The 19,620-nt window shown below is 41.0% G+C and overlaps 1 long non-coding RNA gene across 9 annotated transcripts in view; it reads left to right on the plus strand.

Moving 5' to 3' along the window:
• LOC307175547 overlaps nt 1-19,620 on the plus strand; it is a 407,817-nt gene that overhangs the window by 213,011 nt on the left and 175,186 nt on the right. For all 9 annotated transcript variants that reach the window (XR_013824357.1, XR_013824358.1, XR_013824359.1 and 6 more), the window contains one exon: nt 4,190-4,262. This is a non-coding gene — a long non-coding RNA (uncharacterized lncRNA). The remainder of the gene's footprint in view (nt 1-4,189; nt 4,263-19,620) is intronic.

Below are 19,620 nucleotides of genomic sequence, written 5' to 3' on the forward strand. Positions count from 1 at the left end.
AGCTGTCTAGCGTTTCTAAGCTCAAGAAGGCTGTGACGCTCCTTCCAGAGAAAATACATGTATTAGATAAGCTTCCTTCAGGTTGTAGTGCTGTTGGTTGTGAGTTCAGTGTTAATGAATCAACAGTAAGGTGCCTGAAAACAGAAATACACATAAAGCCAGGTTATGGATTGATCGGTTGGCAAGTGTTGTGACCAGAGGCTTGCAGGAACCTAATCCTGTATTTCCCCTAGGAGTAATGGTTCTCTATTTGCTAATTCGATGTTTGTGTCAATTTTAGAGAACGTAACTGCTGTGAGCAATGAGAGTCGAGTATGTTGAGGGGTAAAGAATGAAGCAAACACAGAGGAAAGCAGGTGAGGGATTGTGCTGCTCCAGAGAGACAGAGAAGCTACCTGCTCCCTGGTGGCTCCCAGTTTCAAGCTCAGTTCCATTGAGGACTGGCTGAAATTTATTCAGTGGCATCTCAGTATCTTTACAACTTTTATATAAGCTTGGTTGAGTTTCCTCTCCTTGCAACCAACAAAGTTTTGGCTGAAACTCATACTCCATACATTACCTATCCTGAGGAGGCAACTGTGGAAAGATGTAGTGGTCTCGCCCTTTGAGGGCTGGTCCACGGCCGCTATGAAGTCCATGCTGCTGAGGTTGCGCTGGTGTGTTCCTGACACAGGTGCTGCATCACAAAAACACACCCCCCCAGGGAGGTCTGTGTTCTAACTAAATGTTCAACGCCACTCGAAAAGAGAGTTTAAGAACTTGAACTTTTAAAGAAACCAAACTTTGGTGTCAGTGTGAATTATCAATGACAGATACTTTGCAGCAACTTGCTTTGGTTTCTAATTTGAAGGATGGCAGTTTTAGGATGGTCAATTTTTTTTTTTTTTTTTTTTTTTTGCTGGGAGACAGACACATTTTTGAAAACAAGTTCCAGTCTGAACACCCCTTGAGGAAGGGACTGTTTATTTGACAAAGCAGTGTGTGTCCCCACATGGGAAATTAGAGAGAGAGAGAAGCACCAGACCATGCAGAAAAAGAAAGTTTTAAGATTCTCTAGGTGAAGGAACAGGCTCTCCCCTGCATACTTGGTTTGATGACTGTGGAAAGTACACATTCAGTGGTGTCTGAGCGCCAAGCAGGCCCCATCGTTCTTTCCTAGCCCTCTGTGGTCTGTGATGACTCCACCCCACTAACCAGAATCTCTCACTCCCCAAATGCATGGTCTCCATTCCAATCAACTGTTTATTCCACTAACAGACCAAACTTTTATTCTGCCGTGCAATCTCTCATGTTTGTCTTATCTGCTTCTGAGCTCTCAGAATCTTCCCTTCAAAGCCAATCCAGTTACTCCTCCCCAAGAAACTATCATTGGTCCTGTGAACTTCCTTTTCTTTGCATTGCTTCTCCATCCCTGCTCTCTGAACCCATCTGGTACTTGAAGACAACCTTCTCTTATAGCCTACAGCGTTTCCTAATGAGGCTGACTCTAACAATAATGAAAGTTTCAGTCAACTCAAGAATCCTATCAGTACAAAGGGGTAATAATAATTCAAGGCCACCTATGATCCATAATTTTCCAAAAGCATGGTTGATCTGAAGTCAACCTCACTTCTTGGGGACCCTGAGCACATTAGCACTTGCTAATATCCGTGGTTGTCCCAGCACATGGAATAAGTTAGTTTAGCTCATATGGGTAAATTTTTCATTCCCAAAGAGTTATTTTGTTAGTGCCAACTTGAAAATAATGCTATACTGTCTTTGGGAAAGACTTTTCCCAAGTAATGTTAAGTCTCTTATTGCCAGCTCATTCAGTCTCATAAAAGCTTTCTGAGGTAGGGATCTCCCGTCTTTTTTAAGGCAAAGAAACTGAGGCCTCACAGGAATAGTTTATACAGAGAGAGAGTTGGGGCTAAAAGCAGACCTTCTAGGTCTAGGTCTAGGTGTAGCAAGAGAAACCAGGGAAGCCTCACTCCCACAATAGGGCCACCATGAACAGTTGGGCAGATTGCATACTGCATAACTTCAGAGTTTATGAGGAGTTGACCTCTTTGGCCAGATGTGGTGGCCCTGCTTAGTCTAGGACCTAGCCTGAGGTGAAGTGAAAGCTGGTGCTGGGTACTAAGGAAGAGACTGAGGGTGCTTCATCTTAGTCCTCTTCTTGGACAGCCAATCCAGATGGCTTGCACTCTCTTTTATTCTTTTTGGGGTCATTGGAAGGGGAGAGTTTGTCAGGCCTATCTTCTCAGTCTCCTCTTAATAGCGTTCTCATTTCTACAGAAGGCACCAAGCCAAAATTTCTTAAAGGGTCAGATTTGCAGATACATTTGATTACTATGAAGCCAGAGACAAAGAGGCCACATCCTTAAAACATCTGGGGCCAAGATCTATGCATTATGGACTTAACTCCTGACACATTTGGCACAAGTTGAAAAATGAAGGAAAAAAGTGCCCACTGTCTCAAGAGGCCTTAGGAACATACAAGGCAAAACGTTTTAGTTGTAGACAAGAAAATGCTGGAGAGTCAGCAAGGGATGAGCTGGTCAGGAAATATCCACTTCCTGTGGATACTCCCAAGTCCTCCCACTCTGGCCAACCGCATTGCAGATGATATAGCCAACAAAACACTGTACCAAAACGGCACTATTGGCTCAGTTGGCTCCAGTCAGCTGCACCATTGACCGTACTTGCCCATGCAGGACCTTCCAGGTTTCTTCCTGAGGCAGGGGATGGTCAAACAAACCAACAAGAAAGATTTGTATCAGAAATGTGGCATTCTGGAAGCAAGGGTAGGCATTTATCAGCTGCAGCTGAAGATAAATTTCCAGACTCTTTCAGGTACAAGCTAGGAATTCAGGTTGACTTTACTTTGTAGAATGGCTTAAAAGAAATGGTTTTAATTTAATTATGGGAGTTTTTCAATACCATGGTATAAGAATTCTGTGATTTACCTGCGCTCAGATGAAAGCCTACTCTTGAAGTTTGCTGCGTTAGATGGGAATTAGTATGCTAAGTCCATTAACCACTGTTTTCAAAGGAAATCAGACTTGTCTCTTAAATTAAAAAAAAAGAACAAATTGCAGCGAGTCGTGCTGAGATGCCTTGTCTTTAGTGAAAAGGGAAGTATGTTTTCTCTGACCAGCCCACACAAAATCAGATATTTAATATGATTACTGAGAAGATGGAAAAGGTTTTCAGGAAAGACTCCTGTTGCTCAGCTCCTAGCAGCCTGTAAAGGAGTAAGTAGGAAGTCGAAGGGACCAGCCAGCCCGTTAAAATGAGGCCTAGAAATGGGATCTTTGATTCTGCACAGCAGTCCTGTGAAAGCAGAAGGTACAAATGGTGGGTTAGGCTGGCAAGAGAGTCCAAACCAACCAACTAAGCAACCAACTTATTTTTAAGCACATACTATTTACATGAGGGTACACAAATGCAGGGTCACTGTCCTCAGGAAGTAGTTGTATTTTGGACATTTGGCTAACCAGGAAAACAGGAAACACTACAGGCATTTACAACAGGGAATTGGTTACAGGTGATGGAGGAGCTGAGACACTAGCAGAGGATAGTGCTAGCAGGAAGCCTCTACCAGCCCCCAGGCTGGAGGGAGTAAGGCAGCCTTTGCAGAGGTCCATGGGCAAGGGTTAGGAGGCACAAGTGGAACCAAGGTGGGTCTGTCTTGGGGCTGGAGCTGTGGAGGAGACGCAGCTGTTGCCAGAGAATGAGTCTGAGGCAGAGAATGAGGGAGAGAAACACCCTAACTTACCCTTGTTCCCCCTGCCAATACCTCACCAGTGCCTACCATTGACTGAACCCAGGCAGGAGCCAACTAACATACGGGCCTGGGAAAGATAACCTGCAGGGGTCAGTCCCCCTGAGAAGCATAGAAGGGCAGGGGAAGGGCAAGGAATGGACTGGGGGGCAAACAAGCCTCCGCCTGGAGCATGCTTGGATCATTTTGTACCTTCAACCACAATGACTTCACCTCGTCCTGGGCCAGACCATGACAAATCAGTTGCAAACACAAGTGCTGGCTGGAATGGGCTCTGGGGTCAACCACTACCTCATCCTCTCACCAGCTACTTAACCCCATTTGGGGCTATCCCAAGACCCTTTTCAGGAGGCTCCTTAATTCTTAAGTAACTATAAGTAACTATAACACACACAGCCTGACATACATACTGTCTCTTCACAGAGGCCTTGGAACTGACTGTCCTCACTCCTGTTCCCTGTGGAGAATCCCAGGATCTGACCAGCCCCATGGTCAAGTGAGTAGAATTTTGTCTGGCTTTCATTTCATCTGTGGTCAGTTCTGACAAGATCAGCTTGATAAAGACTCTAAGCCCCAATGTGCCTAAATTGATGCTTTCAATTTAGTGCCTCAGTGCCTAGGTAACAGCAGCCCTCCAATCTGGGTGTTTCTCTGAGTTGATATCACAGGCCTATCTTGCTAAAATCAGCTTTATCAATATTATCAGTTCAGAGGTTTTGGTGTTCCTAACCAGCTGTATGACTTCAGACAAGTTACTTAGCCTGTTTAAATCTCTGTTTCCTCATCTGTACAATAAGAGCAAACACAGGCCTGTTGTGTGGCTTAAATGAGAGAACAGCTAGTAAAAGCATTTATCTCTGTGCCTGATACACAAGCAGTGCTCAATAAATACTATATCCTGTATTGGTCAGGGTTCTTCTAGGTTAAGTGATAGAAGCCCAGTCTGGATCTAGGAGTTTATCCAAGGTCCTCACTCTGGGTTTTCTCTATATTCCTCTGATTGATTTCACCCTCAGGCAGACAGTCCCCCGTGAGATGGCAGGGTGGATGCTGAGACATCCTCCTTCCTGAGCAACCACAGGAAAAAGGGATTCCAAGAGTCTCCTGAAGTCCCTGGAATGGGGTTTCATTGGCCTGTTTGGATGTCCAGCAGTGAGTTAGTCACTGGGGCCAAAGGGTGGATAGACAGCTCCAGTCGGCCAAGCCTAGGTCATGTGCCCATGTAGGCTGAGAGTAAGAGAAGTCAGTTCTCCAAAAGGAAACGGCAGAGCTGTTTTCAGGAGGAATGGATGTTAAGAAGGCAAAAACAAACTATTTCCACTACAGCAGCTATTGTTCTATTATTATTACAATTTACTATTTATTATTTACTACTAGCACTTCCACTATCCCCACTACTACTACACTGTACAGCTACTAAAAAAACTTGGAGGAATATTCAGTGAACAACTTGGTTAACAGCCAGGGAAAAGGGAAAATCATAGAAAGCTATTATGGGAGAAAAAGTGTCCTGAATAGAAGGAAACAAAATGAAAGAGCTTTTATCAGTAGATGAAAGGTGAAGTTAAAGCAAAGCCTGAAATGGTGAGTTCTAGGGGATCGTGTAAGCATCTTTCAAAAACAAAAGTGATCTACAAAAACAGAAATATAGATCAATGGAACAGGATAGAAAGCCCAGAGATAAACCCACGCACATATGGTCACCTCTTTTTCTTTTTTTTTTTTTGCGGTACGTGGGCCTCTCACTGTTGTGGCCTCTCCCGTTACGGAGCACAGGCTCCGGACGCGCAGGCTCAGCGGCCATGGCTCACGGGCCCAGCCGCTCCGCGGCATGTGGGATCTTCCTGGACCAGGGCACGAACCCATGTCCCCCGCATCGGCAGGCGGACTCTCAACCACTGCGCCACCAGGGAAGCCCGGTCACCTTATTTTTGATAAAGGAGGCAAGAATATCCAATGGAGAGAAGACAGCCTCTTCAATAAGTGGTGCTGGGAAAACTGGACAGCTACAGGTAAAAGAATGAAATGAGAACACTCCCTAACACCATACACAAAAATAAACTCAAAATGGATTAAAGACCTAAATGTAAGGCCAGACACTCTAAAACACTTAGAGGAAAACGTAGGCAGAACACTCTATGACATAAATCACAGCAAGATCCTTTTTGACCCACCTCCTAGAGAAATGGAAATAAAAACAAAAATAAACAAATGGGACCTAATGAAACTTCAAAGCTTTTGCACAGCAAAGGAAACCATAAACAAGATGAAAAGACAACCCTCAGAATGGGAGAAAATATTTGCAAATGAAGCAACTGACAAAGGATTAATCTCCAAAATTTACAAGCAGCTCATGCAGCTCAACATCAAAAAAACAAACAACCCAATCAAAAAACAGGGCGGAAGACCTAAATAGACATTTCTCCAAAGAAGATACACAGATTGCCAACAAACACATGAAAGGATGCTCAACATCACTAATCATTAGAGAAATGCAAACTACCGTGAGGTATCACCTCACACTGGTCAGAATGGCCATCATCAAAAAACCTAGAAACAATAAATGCTGGAGAGGGTGTGGAGAAGAGGAACCCTCTTGCACTGTTGGTGGGAATGTAAATTGATACAGCCACTATGGAGAACAGTATGGAGGTTCCTTAAAAAACTAAAAATAGAACTACCATACGACCCAGCAATCCCACTACTGGGCATATACCCTGAGAAAACCATAATTCAAAAAGAGTCACGTACCACAATGTTCATTGCAGCTCTATTTACAATAGTCAGGACATGGAAGCAACCTAAGTGTCCATCAATCGATGAATGGATAAAGAAGATGTGGCACATATATACAGTGGAATATTACTCAGCCATAAAAAGAAATGAAATTGAGTTATTTGTAGTGAGCTGGATGGACCTATAGTCTGTCATACAGAGTGAAGTAAGTCAGAAAGAGAAAAACAAATACCGTATGCTAACACATTTATATGGAATCTAAAAAAAAAAGGTTCTGAAGAACCTAAGGGCAGGACAGGAATAAAGACACAGATGTAGAGAATGGACTTGAGGACACGGGGAGTGGGAAGGGGAAGCTGGGACGAAGTGAGAGAGTGGCATGGACATACACACACTACCAAATGTAAAATAGCTAGTGGGAAGCAGCCGCATGTCACAGGGAGATCAGCTCAGTGCTTTGTGACCACCTAGAAGGGTGGGATAGGGAGGGTGGGAGGGAGACGCAAGAGGGAGGAGATAATGGGGATATATGTGTATGTATAGCTGTTTCACTTTGTTATACAGCAGAAACTAACACAGCCACTGTAAAGCAATTATACTCCAATAAAGATGTTTAAAAAATAAATTAATTAAAAAAAAATTTTTAAAGTGATCTAAGTAGCAATGTGTAATACATTTTGTAGTTGCCAAACTGAAACTACCTCACTGTGGTTGTTTTAGTAATGCTTTAATGGCTGTACAAAGCATGTTGTATGCTCTCAGCACCATACGTCTGTAGTTGCAGAACTGACACAGGTATCTATGAAGCAGGCCAACAACATTCCCTGTACAGGAATGCCATGTCCACAACACCTTATTGCAGATACAGAGATACATTTTTCACATAGGAACCTTGTGACATGGGAACATTCTAATTTTTCTTTCCTACTGTCTTAAGTGAAATAGGTATGAGATATGTATAAGGAATTTCTGGCAGAAAGTTCAGGGGCTATAACTTAAAATGAAACATTGTTTGGCTATTTGGCAATGCTATAGTATCCTTGAACAACCGGTTTACTCCAGGATTAGTGATGTATACCAGTATATAAATATACAGAGAATGAGACCCAGGAAATGGCAACCCTGCACTTGAACTTGAACCTATGTTTTACATACCAACGTATGCTCTGTCAACAGAATGATCTCTATTTAAAGTTGTGCTCCACAAAGCATTGGAAAGACTTTGCACATTGCCCCTCTTTGTAAACTAAAACTATGTTCTCAGAAATTCATTTTCCTGTTGAACATTAATAAAATGTTAAAACTAATATGCTATAGGATTTGCTTAAAGCTAAGCCTGTCCATGCAGAACAGTTGAACAACTTCAGGAGAAGCTGGTTATTTGGGCCATTTGGATGTTTCACCTGAAGAGCAGCCAGACCAAGTAGGCTGAGGTCCATCTGAGTATAAGAAGTCAGCTGATTGGGCCAAGCAAATCCTTCAGTTCAGTGTAAGTGGAATATATGTTTTCTGTTTGTTTTGGTTTTTAAAGAGACTGTGCAATGGTTAGACCACATGGTTTTGTGTAATAATTTTTGAATGAGAAGAAAACCACATATCTAAGGTGAACACTTTAGATAGGCTTGTTGAGTATTTTCTTAACTATACAGTAATGTTCTGGGGAAGCTAGTCAAGTAGCACTTTGAAGTCTGATAGACTCACCAAACAGAAAAGAATAATATGACTTTATAGTTCTAGACGTGATTGTACTTTCCAAGCCACTGGTAGTAATTCTCTCAGCCACCCCACTGGCCGGTAGGGCTGACACCTAATTTAGTGCCCATCCCACTCCTTTCCATAATAACACAAACAGAATGGAAACATTCTTCACCCATGTTGAGAAAAGCCAGTCATTTGGTTTTCTAAGGCTTTTTTTTTCCTTTCATATTTTGAAGGGTGGTGTAGACCAGATTAAAAAACATGGCTCAGGGAAGCAAGAAATCATTCCCCCAAGCGTTTATTAAGTGAATCACAAATTCATTCAGCCTGACTGCTTACCCAGAGAAATTAAGGGAAAATGGTAACAAGTTGTGAGCCTCTAAGTATCTTCAACTTTAGGATCTCCCTGGGAAGGGTCACAAATGTAATCCTTTTCAGCTGTCCCTGCCTTGCTTCCACTGTCAATGGAAATATCCAGGCAGGATGAATACACTTTCTGACTAGACTCTGGACTGACCTAGACAGCTTTTTGGAAATTTAGGATATACTTTTCCTAAAGCCTCTTAATTTCTCCCATCCCTCCCTGATTGAAAACATCATTTATCCCAATACAGCATGTGGAAAGGGAGGGGAGGGAGAAACAGACAGTTATCTGAGTTCAGGATAAAAATTACTTTGTGAGTTTATTATTCTCATCCATAACAGATGACAATTTTCCTGTCATTTAGCTGATTCTAGAGCAGAATCACCAAGCGATATTAAGTACTATTTTTCTTACTATTTATCTTGAGGGCCCCAATGAGACATGTGCACCTACATTTAATAACCCGTGATCCATAACTTGCATATTCCCTGGAAATGCTTGGATATTTTGTCAAGTGCAGCTAGCCATTATTTCACTGGCCATATGTTAATTACCCTGCTTCACTTATATTGTGGTGGGTTCCAAAGACTTAGTCTTCCTCCAGTGTCTGAGAGCTGTCTGGAAATCTTAGTTCTAAAGAAATTTGTGAATTTGTAGTTTCTGAAGTAGCTCTATTCCTCATTTGTTGCGTTGACAGCTACTTTCATGTCATGACTCTCCTATCAGCTCTAAAATAGGCTCAGCCCTCTCTGACTTGGAACTCTCTTTGAAACTCTAAGATGATGTGTCATTTCAAGGGTAAAAAAGCAAAAATGTTATAAATATGAGTGGATGCTAGAGTCCCAAAGAGTTTCAACAAGCTACAGCTTCCTAGCTGCTGACATCAGCAATGTGGTTCTTATTATACAGCTGGGTTTCAGACTGTGATCCTTTTCAAGTATCATCTCTACTCTATATAAAGAACGTGGATTTAACGCAGTTTCTGTTGAGTTAATGGATAAGATTTGAAATGAATCTTTCGGCCATTCCTACAAATTAGTGAAATGTCTCTGGTCCACTAACCCATTTCCAGGGACTAAGATAAAGTCTAAGAATCTGACTCTGTCATTCATTGGAACTGAAATTGTCTTTCAGTGGTTAATACACTCAGTTAGCTCCAAATCTCTTGGATAAATTAGAACTTTCTAAGGCAATAGCAAAAGGAAATCACAAGCATCACTAATGACAAAAAATCAGAGTACTCAAGTACAAACTAACCAGTCTATGTAGCAACGACCTGCTCTTGGTCTGAACTTTTTAGTGAATGGATCACTACTTGGATGGGGAAGGATACAACCTGAATAGTTCATCTACTAATAAAGTTCCCTTAAAAATCACCTCTGTTCAGCAAATACTAATACAGCTGAGTCAAGCTCTTGCTTAAGTTCTTTATAGGCACCATCTCCGATAACCTTCACAATAGTCCTGATAGGTAGATACTCTTACTGGCCCATTTTACAGATGATGAGATGAAGGCACAGAGAAGTTAGGTAACTTGCCCACCATCACACAGAAAGTAAGTGTCAGAGCTGGACATGAAAAGAGTCCTGATTGACTTTAAATCCTCTTAGCCATTCTGTTACACTGCCTTGATGATTGGACAAACACCCTGTCTCAGTGGTTTAAAACTGAAAAAGAGGGACTTCTCTAGTGGCGCAGTGGTTAAGAATCTGCCTGCCGCTCGCTTCGGCAGCACATATACTAAAATTGGAACGATACAGAGAAGATTAGCATGGCCCCTGCGCAAGGATGACATGCAACTTCATGAAGCGTTCCATATTTTAAAAAAAAAAAAAAAATCTGCCTGCCAATGCATGGGACACGGGTTCAAGCCCTGGTCTGGGAAGATCCCTGTTGCAGAGCAACTAAGCCCGTGTGCCACAGCTACTGAGCCTGCACTCTAGAGCCCATGAGCCACAACTACTGAGCCTGCGTGCCACAACTACTGAAGCCCGCACACTGCAATGAAGAGTAGCCCCCGCTCACCGCAACTAGAGAAAGCCCACACGCAGCAACGGAGACCCAACGCAGCCAAAAATAAAAATAAATAAATAATTTTTTTTTTTAAACTGAAAAAAAAGTAGCAGTTACTACTGAATATTTCACTCAGGGTGTCATCTGTGGCTACCCTTTTCCTCCTTCTGGCCTTCTAATTGCTAGTCTTCAAATGGTACTTAAATTTTTCATTTCCCAAATCTTCCTTTTGTATTTTACCTCTTTTTCTTTGATTTGAATAATGCATATTTCATATCAGCAATGAAATATCCAGGAGAGATCTCTGCATGGCAAAGTTGGGGGAGCCTTTGCATTTTGGTTTGCTTGTGAACTTGACACACACTGCAAATCCTAATGGGGCCTCCTGCCATGTAGAAATCTCTGGTTTGCCAACTGTAAGATTTCTAGGCCCTCCGCAAGCATATTTCTTATCTCTTCTTCATGTGAGCAAGTTAAGGCTTCAAAGCAGAATCCAGTTTTGTGATTTTTATGCCCTTAGGATGATGGTGAACAATTTTTGCTCTTTGAAAAATGTGTAAAATAAGCTAGTATTTCTAAAAAAGAGGTTCATATATATATATATATATATATATATATATATATGAATTGGCACTGATATATGATATGATATGATATATGATATAATATATGATATTCATATATATATATATATATATATGAATTGGCACTGATATGCTTAAGCATTGATTGTCCGGAAGGTTAAATCAGAAGTTAAAAGCAGCAGTTACTTCTGGTGGTGGTGGTGATGGAGAATGGGAGCTGAGCAGATGGGGGTTGAGGTGGGAAGGAGGACTCTCTCTCAGCACCTTTTCTTCCTTTCTGGTGTTTGAAATATGAGAACTTGCTGACTACTTAAAAATAATGTTGAAGAAAACAAATGCTCTTAACTTTTACCTCGAAGGTAATCAGATGCTGCAGCATCATCACAAGATCATTCAGTTAGGAGTTGGGTTAGTCTAGAGACAAATTTTCACAGGCAGTGAGTGGCAGTTAAAAGCCTAAAAAGAGATGGTTCCCCTTACTGTATATACAGCCTATGTCACACCACTAAGGGTGTAGGAAGCTGAGGTAAGAAGAGGGCAAAATTTCCCAAATCGTGTTACATATTATCAAAGAACAAAACAAAAGGGGAGACTGCTGCAGGACTTCTCAGCGTTCAGTATGCCGTGTGCAGTCAGACCTCCCAAGAGGGGATGGGCAGTGTTTCCTAAAGTTAGTTAACAATGGAATCCCGCTCCAACTTCTTCAAGGAGTGTCTCACAGAATTAGTGCTCCATGGAGCACATTTTGGAAAAGGCTGGATTGTCAAGGACCCTTCCAAATAAGAGATACTATCTAAGCTGTATATGGAACTTTGAGCTCTACAGAGAAGTATTAAGTGATCACCACCATATTCACCAATGCAACATGTCTTACAACAAGATCTGCCTTGAATAAAAAGTATATATAGGGGCTTCCCTGGTGGCGCAGTGGTTGGGAGTCCGCCTGCCGGTTCAGGGGACACGGGTTCGTGCCCCGGTCCGGGAAGATCCCACGTGCCACGGAGCGGCTGGGCCCGTGAGCCATGGCCGCTGAGCCTGCGCGTCCGGAGCCTGTGCTCTGCAATGGGAGAGGCCACAACAGTGAGAGGCCCGCGTACCGCAAAAAAAAAAAAAAGTATATATACAATTCAAGAAATATTGAGTGACTATCTGTGCAAGGCACTTGGGGGCTCTGGGCTTACAGAAGGCAGTAACTAAGGTGACTAAGTGGGATAAAACTGCCTCCTGCAGGAGAGAGAGGAGCTAAGCCATCACAAAGGGCTGGTTCTAATTCCACAGATGACATGGCCTCCTTTACTCTAATTTCTAAAGTGTTTGTTTTGAGCTGTATGGCCCAGCCCCATTTCACTTCTAAATCAAACTGAGCATTAGGTCAGACATTTGAAAAAAGCAGAGCTCAACACCCTTCAAAGCAGGGCAATGTTAGCAAACAACAGGAACACAATCCATGGCATGGTTTGTATAAAGCATTTTCATGTGTGTAAATGGGTAACTTAACTCCCGTTTATGGCTGAAAACCAGAGGGTCCAAGCCGTTACTCCTAATGTGCACTGTGAGTAGTATTGGGGTAGGTCACCATGTGCACCATGGATTACATTTGTGTCTTCAGTGAGGCTGCACCCAGGGTCCACTTTACCAGCCCGGAGAGCTTGGGAGAAGTCAAAGAAATGCTCTGAATGCTTTTAAAATTGACATATGCATTGAACATAACAATAAACAAAGACCACTTTGAGATTTAATAAAGCAGTTTTACATATGTCATTGCCTCTCACAAAGTCCTCTTTACAATCTTGAGAGCGAAGGAGGCTATCACATCTCCATTTTATGGAAAACAAAATAAAAACTCAGAGAGACTTACTAACCTGCCGTTGCTCACACAGCCAGCAAGCAATAATGCTAGGAATCAAATCTGCCTATTCTGTATAAAAGAGATAACTAATAAGGATCTACTGTATAGCACAGGGAACTCTTCTCAATACTCTGTAATGATCTATATGGGAAAAGAATCTAAAAAAGAGTGGATATATGTATATGTGTAACTGACTCACTTTGCTGTACAGCAGAAACTAACACAACATTGTAAATCAACTATACTCCAATAAAAACTTTTTTTTATATCTACCTATTCTGGTGCAGAATCCCACATACATTTCAGTACACCTCAGTCACATGGAGAGAACTGCTGCTCCACTGGGGGCTTATTCTAAAATCTCACTAGTCGATATGAGATAATATTACAGATTCAGAAGGATCTTCTTCCTCGCTTTATCACACACACCTTGATTCCCTTCCTGGGAGATGAATCTTTTGTAGCATCAGAAGGACCTTGTTTCAAGGCCCTTGCAAACAGCTACTAAAAGATATGTGAATGAGGACAAGATAGTTGTCAAGAGTCTCTGGGTAGGATTCTTGCCTTGGATGAAATGAGGACCTGAATTTCTTCAAGACAGTGGTTCTCAAACATTGATGTGGATAATAACCATCTGAGCATATGCCAGAAATGCAGATTGCCTGGCTCCATCATCAGATTCATTCGCTAGATCTTGGGTAGAGCCTGAGTATCTGCATTTTTAACAGGTCTCTTAGGTGGTTCTGTTCCACAGTTTAAGAGGCCCACACTTCAATCCTAAGAGCCTGTAATGTTATCAGAGTAAGTAGTGTTTTAAATAATTATTCGTTCTCCTCATCAGTAACTCTTTGGGGTTTTTTTTGTTTGTTTGTTTTTTTGTGGTTTTTTTGCAGTACGTGGGCCTCTCACTCTTGTGGCCTCTTCCGTTGCAGAGCACAGGCTCTGGACATGCAGGCTCAGTGGCCATGGCTCACGGGCCCAGCTGCTCCGCGGCATGTGGGATCTTCCCGGACCGGGGCACGAACCCGCGTCCCCTGCATCGGCAGGCGGACTCTCAACCACTGTGCCACCAGGGAAGCCCTTTGGGTTTGTTTAATTGCACAAGAATAGAAGAATCAGTGAGTGATTTAACCCAACCAATATTCAATTCAGCAAACATCTCTTTACTTCACACAGGCTCTGGGTATATAAAATATGATCTCTGCCCTCCACAAACTCATCTTTTTAGAGGAGATGAATGTGTACACAAATCACAAAATCCAATGCTTTTCAAAAACAGAATTATTGAGGTACTCCTGAAGCACAGAAGAGCAAGAATTCATCCTGCCTCGAAGCCTTGGAATGCTCCCAGATGAGGCACCATTTAAACTGAGCCCAGAGAAGTGGAGAAAGGGCATTTTAGCAAGAGGGCACATTGTGAGCAAAGATAAGGAAATGGGAAAACATAGGTGTGTTCTAGGAGCCCAGGGAAGATCGTGTATGTGTACTAGAATACGTAGGAGTAGGTAGGACAAATAGTTTTCATTTTCATGGCCTTTTGCAACATTTCGCTTAATCGTTTCAACTAGTAGGAGAATAAGAGAATCAATCCTATTTTAAAGATGAAAATACTAAATGACTTGTTAAAAAAAAAAAAGCCCACAGGACCTACAACAAGATATTAATTTTTGGTGGGGGGGAATGATAATGGGATCATAGAATGTTGTTGCCACTATTGTTGCCGCTATTATAGGGAGTATTAGTGGCTGATAAAACCACGTACTGTACGAAAAGAAGCATATGGAAACATACTACACCAAAGTGCAAAATTCTGTGTAAACTCATGGCCGCCTTTAAAAATGCACATGTATTTTCCAGTTCTGTTAGTCAGTACTCCCACCAGCTGTTCTCATTGTGCATTACTAACGCTCAGATTTGGGGCTGTCTTACTTTTCTCTACTAAAGGACACCAAGATCCTTTGGGAGATAGCTGATTCCAGGTCTTGGAGTCAAGGGAAAGTCAGGATGGGTCTGGGACAGCCTGTGCTGCCAGACAGCATGCATACTTTTATAAAATGCCAGAGGCAATGTTCAAAGGACAAAAGAACCACCTAAAGGGGCTTCCCTTAGCCAAGCTGACCACCACAAAATAGATAAAATAAATAACAGTGTTTGATCAAAATAGGTTGCAACTGTCGAGGAAAAATTACTCTTCCTAATGATTCAAAAAAAGGAAAGTTGATATAAAGTATGAAAACATAATTATAATACAAAGAGGATTAATATAATAAGCCATATTTCCTTTCCTATTGATTTTGTAAATTAAGGGAGTATAATTATAAATGAACATTTTGTTTCTTCTCTGAAAAAAATCACTCTATACTTTATAGTTAAGTACCCTTTATTTTCTGTATTAGCAGGAAAGAATAGACAATGGGAACTGAGGGTAATTCCAAGGAAAACAGGTGCTGTAAACAGAATAAGACCAATCAGGACTAGCAAAACAGGGTCCCACGGTTCATCAGCACCGGTGGTCACACAAAATAACCAAGTGGAAAAGGCGTGTCACAGTGTGTTACAAAAGGATAAATTAGCTTCCTGTCCTAGAAAAGAGTGTTGACCACAGACTCAACCCCTCCCCTCCATGGAGATGAATTGTCTGGACCAGTGCTTCCCAAACGTTTCATTTCATGGCACATGTAGAAAGTGATAACATTTACCTAATGACACATTAACTCATAGCACACTAAAAGCTGTGTTTGGTGTCCCTTTCTTGCCCTCCCCTCCCCTCCCCTCCCCTCCCCCTGGGGCTCCTGAACATGCAGGCTCCCAGTGGCTTGAGCGACAGGTGGTCTCTGTCTCAGCACCTCTGGGATTCATGTGTAGCAATAGGGAATGGCACAGTGTACTGGTTGCAAACTTCTGCTCTAGATGGCTCTCACATGTATAAGAAAATACCACTTAGGCTTATATTAAATCAAATACCAATAGGGTTTATATTAGTTTTCAGTAATTCTAATAGTCCAAAGACAATGTGTTAGGTACTACCAGCCATGCCCAATTAAAGAATAAATCATTTTCAGAAAGGCACTAGGTTTGAAAATCTTAAATCTGGATGAAAGACAGAAAATTAAAACTCCAATGATGTAACAAGTAAAATGTGGTTATAAAAAGGAATTTGGTTGAATAATCAGAGAATGAGAGCTACCTTAGATACTGCAACAGGTCAAATATCAATTCTTTGATTACCCAGTACCATAATCAGGACTGGTTCTGAGGCTGGTCCTTATGCTTTGGTAAGATGAGATATAAAAATACTAAAATTGAGAGGCCCGCGTACCGCAAAAAAAAAACCAAAAACCAAACTAAAATTACTGAAACTTTAGGAAGGCAAACCTGGGAAGAAATGCAAATAACATAATGTTATTTAAGTCTAAGGTATTAACATTTGGGAAACTAGTTTTTGTTTCAGGTTACAGATCAGCTTTTTACCTTATTGATAGTATAACTGTCTTCTTCTTAAGTGTTTAAATGCTAAAGATAATTTATTATGGTAGAATTGTGGTTTTAACCAAATGTTTAGAAGTATTTGCGTTAGCAATCACCTGGGAACTTTCTAGAGAGATGCCTGTGACTGGAAAGGTGAAGTGGATTTAGTCATGGAAGGCCTTGACAATCCTGATTATCTGACCTAGGCAGTGGGATATGGTGGAAAGCATAGTGGGAAATAGATGTGGTTTATTGTCTTAGGTCTGCTAGTTACTCATGTGTGTCTGGGGGCAATCTCTTAACTTCCTTATGCCTCAGTTTCTTCACCTGTTCAATGCAGAGGTTAGAATTGCATTTGCTTTTTATTTATGTTTATTTTTATTTATTTGACGTATGATTGACCTACAACACTATGTTTGTTTTAGGTGCACAACATGGTGATTTGATATTTCTGTACATTACCAAACAGTCACCACAATGAGTCTAGTTACCATCTGTCACCATACAAATTTATTACAGTATTATTGACTATATTCCCTATACTGTACATTTCATCCCCATGACTCATTTATTGTGTAACTGGAAGTTTGTACCTATTAATCCCCTTCACCTATTTTGCCCACCCCCCTCAACCCACTCCCCTCTGGCAACCACCTGTTTGTTCTCTATATCTATGAGTCTGTTTCTGTTTTGTTTTGGTTTTTAGATTCCACATATAAGTGAAATCACATGGCATTTGTATTTCTTTGTGTGACTTATTTCACTTAGCATAATACACTCTAGGTCCATCCATGTTGTCACAAGTGGCAAGATTTCATTCTTTTTTATGGCTGAGTAATATTCCAGTGTGTGTGTGTGTGTGTGTGTGTGTGTGTGTGTGTGAATATATATATATATATATATATATATATATATATATATATCTCACATCTTCTCTATCCATTCGTCTACTGATGGATACTTAGGTTGCTTCCATATCCTGCCTATTATAAATAATGCTTCAATGAACATAAAGGTGCATAGATCTTTTCGAATTAGTGTTTTTGTTTTCTTTGGAAAAATATCCAGAAATGGAATTGCTGGATTGTATGGTAGTTCTATTTTTAGTTTTTTGAGGAACCTCCATACCGTTCTGCACAGTGGCTGTATCAATTTACATTCCCACCAACAGTGCAAGAGGGTTCCCTTCTCTCCACACCCTCACCAATACTTGTAATTTGTTGGTTTTTTGATAATAGCCATAGGATTGCATTTTCTAAGGTCTCTTCCATTTCTCAAATTCTGTGAAATATTGTGAATGATGCTGATTTACTTCTGGAAGAGAAGAAGCCTTGCTAATCTTTTGGGCCCAGCTCCTCAGGAATCTGCCTCAGCACAAGTACCCTCGAGATGGTTTGAGAAGGTCCCATAGTTTTCTGTCCTGTTCAGTTTTTTAGACACTACTTGAAATCTTTGGTATTGTCTTGGTGTTCCTCCCATTCTCTTAGCTCTTATCAGTTACCCTTTTGCCATCATTTTATTGGGCTTTTTTAAGGCAGGGAAAATGTTTGGCTCAGGCAGCCATCTTAAGCTGGTACCTCATCATTTGATTTTTGAGTAGCATTGCCTTACCAAGGTCTAAGGTCCTACTTCCTCTTCTTGTCAGAGACACTCCCATACAGTAAAGTAGCAGTCAGAATAAATGGATAAATCTAAGTTTTCTTTATTTGGATTTAGACAGTTGGATTCTTTAAAATACAAAGATGTCAGTTATGCTGGTCCAGGGACCACACTTCGAGAGCAGCAGGTCTATGTGAAATACAACATTCAGGTAATGAAAGCAGATTAATAATTTATTTATTCATTTAATAAGTACTGTTGAATACTTACTTGAATACTTATACTGTCGAGCATTGTTATAGGCACAAGGACATGGTAATGAGTGAAAAAAAATGTGGTTTCTGCCCTCGATGACCCTTTCTGATGGAATTTTCCAGTTTTTAACTAGAGGTTTTGATTAGAAGTCTTCTCAGCACAGAAAGTCTCTTCACAGTGCTATAGCCTGTCATGTTCATTCCCCTTCTTGTGCCTCATCATGGTTCTTTTCTTAATTTTATTTGTTTTTCCTTCCAGTTTTAATGAGATATAATTGACATACAACACTGTATATGTTAAAGGTGTATAGCATAATGACTTGGCATGCATGTATATTGCAAAATGATTACCACAGTAAGTTTCGTTAACATTTGTCACCTTAATCAAAGTTGTCTTATGTGGAAAGCCCCTTCTCTCCAGTGGATCGAATCAGTTGCATATACCTTGGCCCAGTGTCTTTCTCTTCCCCACCCCAGCCCTTGATTACCATTTTCCCCCTTCATTTCTACCATGACAGTTATGAGTTCCTAACATCATTTACCCTTTATTTTACACTGTTCTATATTTCTATCTGCTTCATTTGTGTCGTCACTATTTGGAGCACCTACAAGGCTATAGGCTGTGTGTTATGTTTCTTTGCAACTCCATCCCTCAGTTCCTCAAACAGAGTTAGAAACACTCTATGAGCTAAACATGAACTTGTTAATAGATTCACTTGGAATCCCAAACTCCCTTTTGGAGGTGGCGGAGCAGAATTAAAATTGCCACCACCACCAACAACCAGGCAGACCACATGGTCAGACAGTGTTTGTGGTGGCTGGGGTGGAGTAAAGCAATTGGAGACCAGGAAAAAAACTAGTGTTTGCTTTAGGATTTTACTGACTGAGAAAGAGCCAAGAGTGCTTAATTTCTCCTTTCAGGACAAAATTCATCTTCTAAATGGCGTTTATGTCTAAAAAATGTCATGTGGTCAGGATGAGCTGGTGAATAAGTTATGGAATCAAATGGCCATCGGTGTTTTCTTGACTAGTATATCTTGATTTTGCTGAAAATTAGTTCTAATCCAGTTATAATTGAATAGATAGGTCTGAGACCACATTTTGATTACAGTTGAATTAACTGGAAATTAACTGCCACAATCTTGTCCAAATGTATTAAGATAAGACAACCCTGTTAATACTGAAATAGATTATTACATAGAAATAAAAGAAAAGCACTTTAAAGATGGAAGAATCTTTGAGATCCTTCAAGACTAACAGTATCAAATAGTGGTTATTGTGTAGGCTCT

Source organism: Stenella coeruleoalba, assembly GCF_951394435.1.
Source record: "Stenella coeruleoalba genome assembly, chromosome: 16".
NCBI classification, from domain to species: Eukaryota; Metazoa; Chordata; class Mammalia; order Artiodactyla; family Delphinidae; genus Stenella; species Stenella coeruleoalba.